Raw genomic sequence first — 10,083 nt, forward strand, 5'->3', positions numbered from 1 at the left:
GATACCAAAACCAAAGACACCACAAGAAAAAAATGTATGTGTGTGTGTATGTGTGTGTGTGTAGAAAGAGTGCATCCATCAACAAGGTGATGAATACTTCATAAATGTTTTGTTCCTACAAGAATCTTGCCTACTCCAATCTATCTATCTGTTAGCATTTATTTCACCTACCTTATAACCCTTTGATACTGTTTATGTATTTATTATTTTATGCTATTTTCACAGCCTTTCCTGAAGTTGGAGTACAGTAGAAGCTTTCAAGAAATAAAACATATTTAAATTAAGATACCACTAAGTTTATCCTAGTGATTTCTTCTAATTTCAGTGTCTGTTTATCATACAATTTAGATATCAATTTCTGAATATCTATACACAGTGATAACATTTATAGTAGCTTTTATTTACTGAATTTGGTTGCTGTAGTCAGCTTAAGACCTGAAGAATCAAAGTAAAATGTTAGGGTATTTAGATCAGAAATTATTATTCTCTCCTTTGAAATCAGACAGACCTGAGTTGTATCCTGGCTTTATTCCTTAATATTTATGTGACTTTGGCTAATTATTTAATACTTTTTCACCACAGTTTCTACACCTGGAGCATAGGTATGAGAATATCTACATCATATGCTTGTTTTGTGCAGTAAAATAAATGAGATTGAGAGGCATTTGCATACAATGCATGTCGAAGGTGGATACTTACTAAGAAGTAGATAGTATATCAACATAAAAATATTCATTAGTAAGTGCTCTATTTTAAGAATTACTTTGAGAAGCACTTATTCAATCAACTTCTGGGCTTGATTCCTTGGGCTTTGATTTCCAAAATTCTATTCATATGGGAAGGAGTAGAATAGGATTTTGTATTTTGAACAAATATCTTTGAGACTATTTTATGTTTATGGCAACCCAGTTCTTATCATTTCCTTAAGACTAAAAAAGATAGACATAGAAAAAAATGTTATTTCAAAATGTTTCATTTTTTCTGTCATATGGAAAAGGATCACTGCTATGTTTTTCTTATACTATCTAATATGTTCACTTAGGTGATTTTATTATCAATGAATTCCTTTAGAATTATGGTTCACAAATCCTGGAACTCCTAGCTTTTAATTAGCAATACAATGTTACTAACATGATTCTTTGGCCATCTGAATTTTTTTTTTTTTTAAGAAATACATTTATTTATTTATTTATTGTTGGCTGCGTTGGGTCTTCATTGCTGCACATGGCCCTTCTCTAGTTGCGGTAAGCAGGGGGCCACTTCGTTGCGGTGCGCTGGCGTCTCATTGCTGTGGCTTCTCCTGCTGCGGCACAGGTTCTAGGTGCACAGGCTTCAGTAGTTGTGGCTCGTGGGCTCAGTAGTTGTGGCTCGCAGGCTCTAGAGCTCAGGCTCAGTAGCTGTGGCACACGGGTTTAGTTGCTCTGCGGCATGTGGGATCTTCCCGGACCAGGGCTCGAACACGTGTCCCCTGCATTGGCAGATGGATTCTTAACCACTGTGCCACCAGGGAAGTCCCGCCATCTGAATTTTTAATAAATTGCCCACTGATTTTTTTAACCCATCAGTATTTACAAACAACATGCTTAGGTATGACACCACCTAGGCAATATTTATAAAATGTGATCGTATTCACCTCCTACAATTATAGGGTATCTATACTTGAGTAGATATCTATATTTGAATAGAATCTAAACATTCTACCAAACTTATTCTTCACAAATTAAAAGAATTAGCAAATGTTCAAATCAAGAATAATCAGATTAAAAGTTATTTTGTTGCCAAGAAATTGATGAACAGAGAACCTGGCATTGATATTTTAAGGTCCTAAGATAGAAAAGATATTATCTGTTTAAAAGTAGCATAAGAAACTCAACAATATATTACTGTTCTTTATAAGCAATTTCAAGGAGATTACTATCAAAATTCAATTTAAAAATGATTCTGTTAACATATTAATGAAAGGATTTCAACTTATTTCCCCTAACTGGGTCAGAAACACTAGTAGGATATTAGATTCAAGAGTTGTAATATTTTATGATGGTTTTATTTTCAAAGCACTGTGTGCCAAGTTAAACCTTGGAAGGAAGTTGATGTACCATTTGATTCTATAATTATTGACTTGGCCATGGACAAGCTTCTTACTGTAGATAGAATGGAAAGTTGATTGCCACATAAAAGGACTGTGTAACAGAGCCGTAGTTTCAACCCCCATCCCAGGTTCTCTATTCTCAACAAATATGATAGTTTGATGATTTTGTTTTTTTACTTTTTTTAAACAGTCCATGATGAAATCCTTAAATATATATAACCCTTAAATATATATGGTTAACAGTACATTTATGTTCAAAATTAGGTACTGCTAATTAAAAATAAAGTAGAAGACACTACTTCAAAATGAAAACTACGAAGTTACTTAAGACTTTTTGTTTTAATAAATTATATACTTAAAATGTCAAATTATCAAAAATGATTGATTTATATGTTCAGGAGCCAATAAGCAATCATGTTAAAATTAATTGAAGTAAATATTACTTGAATTTTATTTTTATAATGCATTTATATCAGTGCGATATAATATTTCTCATAACAATATGCTGGTTTTCTCAAGTAAAAACTGAACTGTGGCGAAGCAGTGAGAAGGAATTAAATTTGAAATATTATCATACCTAATGCATATAGCAGCTCAAGGATTGTGTCACATTAAAGAATTTAAAAGTCCATTTTATGTTACATTGTGGCTTAATATTCATGAAATTATTCATTCAGGGTACCCTTTACATTTGATTGTTTTAGTTAGCTCTTGTTGTGTAATAAACCACCTAGTGGTTTTAAACAATGTATTTGGCTTCAAGTTTTGTGGCTGTAATTTGGGTTGACATAGGTGGGCAATTTTATTCATCTCAGCTGATTCACGCTTGTGCGTGTCCGCTGTCAGCTGCCAGTCAGCTAGGGAAGGGGGCACTGCAGGGAATCCTGAAATCTGGCCAGGCAAGTATTACAAGGTCTACTTCTCTGGTGACAAAGAATGTACCTTCATTAGGCCTAGATTTTGCTCCCTGGAAGTATCAGCTGTTTAGGCTCTTCTCTGTTCCATGAGGTCTCTCATTGGCCAGCAGGTTGGCTAGTTCACAGGGCACTGCTGTGTTTCCCCACGGTCAACAAGCAAACCTACCTTAAAGCACAAGCATTTTTAAGCCTTCACTTGTGTTACATTTGCTTATTGACCCACTGGCAAAGCAGGTAACATGGACAATATAATTTCTCATTGTGAGAAATCATTACTGAAGGACATGAAACTAAGGAGAGGAAACTTTTTTTTTTTTAAAGGAGAGGAAACTTTTGTAGACATTTTTACAATCTGTAGTACTCCCTCTGGCTACAAATTTTGCACATTCTTTTCACATAAAAATTATCCTCAGTTTCTTAAAAGACAAAAAAAGGCTGATTTGCCTTTCCAGATGAAAGGAGACTAAAGAGATGTGACAACTAATTTCAACACATGATCTGAACTGGGACCTGTACCAGCAAAAAATGCCCTAAAGGAAACTATTGGGACAACTGGCTAAATTAGAATATAGACTGATTTATAGAATTTATAGATAATAGTATTATGTCAACATTAAATTTCCTGAATTTAATAATTGTGAAAAAGGATTATCCTCACTGCCATCCTAGGACCTCCAAAAATCTCATAAAATTAATGGTATCAGCCATGAAGTCCAGGATTTCGTGAGCTTTAATCATATATGGAGGCAGCTCCTTGAATACAGCTACTCTTGATCTAGAAACTAATGAACTAAAAAGATGTTTTCGGGCTTCCCTGGTGGCGCAGTGGTTGAGAGTCTGCCTGCCAATGCAGGGGACACGGGTTCGAGCCCTGGTCTGGGAAGATCCCACGTGCCGCGAAGCAACTGGGCCCGTGAGCCACAATTACTGAGCCTGCGCGTCTGGAGCCTGTGCTCCGCAGCAAGAGAGGCCCACGCACCGCGATGAAGATTGGCCCCCGCTTGCCACAACTAGAGAAAGCCCTAGCACAGAAACAAAGACCCAACACAGCCATAAATAAATAAATAAATAAATTTAAAAAAAAAAAAAGATATTTTCTGCTGCTGACTCACCCAACATGCAGTGTTGAGAGAGGGGTTACTTACACTGGACATTTCTTTTCCCATAAGAGCTGCTGCTCTTTAGCATTCTGAAATCCAGCTCTCTGGTGACAGAGAATGTACCTTCATTATGCCTAGATTTTGCGCCCTGGAAGTGGCTCCTCTGTCATTCTTTCTCTGATACTCTCTGGGAATTCCTCCCCCATTCAACGTTCTTTGAGTCTCTTGGCTCTGCCCTCCAATTTATTTACTCTTTTTTCCAAGACTTCCTTTATTTTTCCTAAGAAATGGTCCATATTTGCAGCTTAATAGTTCTGCCCATGTGCTTTCTGTTTGTAGACATTTGGGGGCCCAGAGGCCCCTTCACAGTTTAAGTAACTTGTACCCCTTTAGTCCAAGTTGTTGGTCCTTTTGCTAGTTTGAATTTCATTCAAATCAATGAATCAGTACTGCCTGTTCCTTTTTTTTTAATTTTTATTTTATATTGGAGTATAGTTGATTAACAATGTTGTGTTAGTCTCAGGTGTACAGCAAAGTGATTCAGTTATACATCTACATGTATCTATTCTTTTTCAAATTCTTTTCCCATTTAGGTTATTACAGAGTATTGAGCAGAGTTCCCTGTGCTATACAGTAGGTCCTTGTTGGTTATCTGTTTTAAATATAGCAGTGTGTACGTGTCAATCCCAAACTCCCAATTGTTCGGCAGTCCTTCAGTTTTAGGTGTCCAAAGTTTTTTAATGTTACCTTTCCTCTGTGCTAAACCACTACACAACTAAGTGTTTTAAAACAAAAACCATTAATCCCATCACAAACTGCTAACCTGTACCAGGGTTGGGCTCAGCTGAGTGATTTTCCTGCTCATCTCAGCTGGGCTCACTCCCGTGTCTTTAATCGGTTAACCAGTTGGCTACTGTTTGGTTGGTTCAGTGGAGCCTCAGCTGGAGTAGCTCATCTATTCTCTGCATGTTATCTCTTCTTCTAGCAGACTAACCCAGGCTTCTTTACATGGTGATGGAGTTCTGTCTCAGGATGGATTTTTCAGGATCAAATTTGGAGATGGACTGTGGGGTGCATGATGTTTATTTGTGACCAACATCCATAAAAAGAAACAAAAACAAGCATATTTGGGGAGAGAGAGAAGTCAGACTGTGAAATAGCTCCAGTGAATCCTCACTCCAGCCCATCTGGGAGCCCTAGATTGAGTAGTGACTGTCCTAAAGGTTTCACCTGCAGCAACATGAATCTTTGAGGTAGACTCTGAGGGAGCTGATAACTGTAGGTAGTCTGCTAACCGCACTCCCTGAAGCTGGAAAATACATCCTCCCATAAAGGAGGATCTGAGAGATGCTTCTCCAAGTCCATTACATTTCCTGAAGCAACCAATAAGCAAGCCCCACTATGTCAAATTCCCTAATATCCCATTGGTCAAAGGAAATCATATGGCAAAGTGATGCACTAACAAAGGATATGGGCACAAAGAAAGGATGGATTTGTGGCAAATTTTGCAATCTACCATATTATGATTCCAATATGGTGATGACTCTGCAAGTTGCAACATAAGTAAAGAACAACAAACAAGCAAGCGTATATTTCTACCTCTTCATGATGACAATTAACTTTATTCTCCCTTCAACATCAGTTTAAAAGAAGTCTAGAAATAAGGAACCCAGGTGAAAAAAGTAGAAGAGTAAATCGTAAAGAACAAAGAAACAGCCAGGTTACTCATAACACTGCTTTGGCGAAGCAGGAGAGTAATATACTTTCTCACAGACTTTACAGAGCTCAGAATATGCCGCACTAATATATGATTTAGATATTCAAATAGTTTGGATTAGAAGTTACAATTTCTTATGATGTTAAGACCATTTGGAGTTGACTGTGACCTAAATGTTATTTTCTTGGTAAGAATTGACATTTTCAATTTGGCTTCGATTTAATTTTGTCTTTTCAACAAGAGAGCTTCTAAATTCTTGACAGAAGGCTCTGAAGACAGAAGCAGCTTAGACTCCCGTCTGTTTATGGAACTTTTTGAAAAATATATTCATGAGTTGGCAGAGACAGAGCCCACACAGCCTGGCATAGCTTATTATCATGTCATAGCACATGAAGAGAGCTCTAAGGCATTAGGAATTCTCGAACATTAGTAGTGGTTTTCCCACAAGGTAGTTATATAAGCTGACAGTTTGGCAAAGGTAACACAGCTTGCTTATCCTTCCACTGATTGACTGAAATCTCATTACAAGCACAAAGTATTCTCACTTCCTCACTGTTAGATTTAAAGTTACAGGCTTTCACTTTATATATAAAAATATAAATAGTTTGAATTGATGATAACATGTTTTTCATTACACCTCACATCACAAAATTGTGTTCTTTGGTTTCTAGTTGTGAAAATATTGTGAAATGGGTGATTTTATTTCTTGAAACTATCAGCTATTCCAGTGACTGTAATTTTGCTTGTAAGCACATCCTGTAACTAACACAAAGGACATTTTAACATTCATCAGTTTTATAAGACAGCTACTCCAAATTGTCTACAACCTCATAGTGTAGTGACTGCAGATATTTTTGAGTGATTGTGTTTGTGATTTTCACAGAAAATGAAACCATTGCATGAGAATGACTTTGATGACTCTGATAGAGGAACTGGGATTTGAGTAGTAGTCAGTGTAGGGAAACTCCATTACAGGGTTTTGGTGACATATCCTCTTTCAGTTATTTGACTCAGAAGCATTTTAGACAGACCTAATATTCTTACAAATTGTCTCAGACATATGAACATATCCCAACACATTTATCCATCATGTTTTTTTATAAGTTCAAACTTTTTTACAATGGCTTTGGACATACAAAACACAGACATACTGATCAAATCATTCCCAGAGTAGGTTGGGTAGGTTGGATAACAGAATTTTTCAAATCAAGGTCTCTTGGTTAGGTTAAAGACTGGTACAAAACATAATATACCTGTGTACAAGATGGGAGAAGCATTGCATATGATAGCAGATATAAAATAGGTACACTTGGTGTATTGAAATAGTCTATGTATTAACTGAAATGTAGAAGAAAACAATAAGGTGGAAACAGGAAAACTTTCTTTGCTTTCATTTTCCATTTAAAGTATTCCTATAGATCCTTTATTTCCTTAATCCTAGGTGAAAACATAAGAAATTTCCTTAGGATTCTATCCAGGTAATATGGTGTCCACATATGCCACCCTGACTCTCCCATGGAATGCAACAATGAGATCTAGACAGAATGCGTGGGGAAAGTATTTGAGGATTGAAAAGTAAACAGAAACTGCCTGACCAGATTCGAAGTACCATTGAACCTACGTGATCTTATTTTTTATTTTCCTCTCTGATGCCTCTAGCCCCCTCACGTGAACTTAGCTTAGCTGGAAACCTGGGTAGAATGTGATGGTGCAGACAGAGAGCTCCAGGAGAAGCTTTCTACTTCGGGCTTAAGGAGCAGGAAACTCAACTTCTAAAGCTCAGAGTGAGTCGAGAAAAACCCCTGTAACTTTTTTTTTTTACCTTTTTCTGTTTCCTCATGCCCCGGATCATACACAGTGCCATGGCATTGGTGACTGCAGTGGCAGCAGAGAGAGAAACAAAGTATTACCTTTAGGGTAAGGATAATTCAGATAATTAGAGATTCCTCATCAGAAACCATGGAGTTGCACAACATATTTAAAGTATTGAGAGAAAAGAACTGTCAATGCTAAATTCTATAGCCAGTGAAAATACATTCTCAGATGAAGAAAAACTAAGAAAATTCATAGCCAGCAAATAAGCTCTAAAATTGTTACTAAAGAAAGTTCTTCAGAAAGAAAGGAAATGATACCAGAAGGAAACCTAGAAGACTGGAATATCAGGAAGGAAGGATGAGCAACAGAAATGATAAATATTTAAGTCAATATTTGCAAATGTTTGGCAATTGCATAATATATATATACACACACATATATGTATGTTATTTATATACATACACACGCTTCAATTGCTAAACGTGCTTTAAGAACTCTAGAGGAGAATATATTCATAGTATATATGTATAGTTTATATATGTGTGTGTGTATGTGTATATATATATATGTATATAATTTCACTTGAAGTAGAAAAATGTTGATTTTAAATCGTCTGTATGCATTTTAAGTCCTAGGATAACAACTAAAAAAATTATACAAAGAGACATACTCAAAATTACAAATGATAAATTAAGCTGGAACATGATATTCAAATAACCCAAAATAAAACAGAAAAGGGGAAACAAAGGAACAAAAAAGAAAGAACACCAATAACAAAAAATAGTAGTCCAGGGACTTCCCTGGCAGTCCAGGGGTTAAGATTGCATGCTTCCAATTCAGGGAGTGCGGTTCCAATCCCTGGTTGGGGAACTGGGATCCCGCATAGCGCGTGGTGCAGCTAAAAAAAAAAAAAAGTCCAAATCAATCAATAATTACATTTGTGTAAATTATTTTAAAACATCTATTAAAAGACATAGATTGTCAAAGCGTATTAAGAAAATATGACCCAACTATATGCTGTCTATAAGAAACTCACTTCAAAAATAATGATATAGATAGTTTAAGGTCAAACAGATAGAAAAAATTATACTCTGCAAAAGCTAATCAAAGAAGGCTTGAGTAGCTATATTACTATCAGAAGTAAATCTCAAAGCAAAGAAAATTACCAGGGAAAAGAGAAGATATTATATATTGATAAAAGGGTCAGTTCACCAAGGAGAAATAACAATCTTAAATGTTTATACACTAAAAATAGAACCTCAAATTAGCCAAAGCAGAAACTGAAAGAACTGAAAGTACCCTGGAAGCCCATCCATTCTTAATTGCATCTGCCACCTCTCTCTCTTGCAGTGTCACATCGTGTTTTAAAATTTCACTTTCTACTGGATCATTCCCATGGTTATCCACATATGCTATATTATCCCCATCTCAATTAAAACAATATTTTCTTGACCTCACATCACTGTAGAAGCTATGTTTTTTTTTTTTTTTCTTTCACACTAAAAACCTGGAAAGAGTTGTCTATGTTCCCTGTCTTCACTGGCACTCCTCTAATTGCATATTGAACGCACTTTAATCAGGTGAATATACCCTTAATTCCACAAAAAAGGCCGTTCTCAGGGTCATCAAAGCCTTTACATTGCCTAATCCAATATTCACTCTTTCTTCTGAACTTCATCTTCCTCTTCATCTTCCTCTTCCATCTTCACTCATCTTCCTGAACTTTTGGCAGCATTTGACAGCGCTGATCATTCCCTCCTAGAAATATTTTCTAACTCCATCCTCCAACCTCACTGGCTGTTTCTTTTTCCCCTTTTCTGTATTTTCTCCATTCTATTTCCAAGATTTTGGATCATCTTTATTATCATTATTCTGAATTCTTTTTCAGGTAGACTGCCTATTTCCTCTTCATTTGTTAGGTCTGGTGGGTTTTTGCCTTGCTCCTTCATCTGCTCTGTGTTTCTCTGTCTTCTCATTTTGCTTAACTTACTGTGTTTGGGGTCTCCTTTTTGCAGGCTGCAGGTTCGTAGTTCCCGTTGTTTTTTGTGTCTGTCCCCAGTGGCTAAGGTTGGTTCAGTGGGTTGTGTAGGCTTCCTGGTGGAGAGGGCTAGTGCCTGTGTTCTGGTGGATGAGGCTAGATCTTGTCTTTCTGGTGGGCAGGTCCACGTCTGGTGGTGTGTTTTGGGGTGTCTGTGGCCTTATTATGATTTTAGGCAGCCTCTTTGCTAATGGATGGGGCTGTGTTCCTGTCTTGCTAGTTGTTTGGCATAGGATGTCCTGCACTGTAGCTTGCTGGTCGTTGAGTGGAGCTGGGTCTTGGCGTTGAGATGGAGATCTCTGGGAGATTTTCTCCATTTGATATTACGTGGAGCTGGGAGGTCTCTTGTGGACCAGTGTCCTGAACTTGGCTCTCCCACCTCAGTGGCACAGCCCTGACGCCTGGCT

Source organism: Eschrichtius robustus, chromosome 4 (assembly GCF_028021215.1).
Source record: "Eschrichtius robustus isolate mEscRob2 chromosome 4, mEscRob2.pri, whole genome shotgun sequence".
NCBI classification, from domain to species: domain Eukaryota; kingdom Metazoa; phylum Chordata; class Mammalia; order Artiodactyla; family Eschrichtiidae; genus Eschrichtius; species Eschrichtius robustus.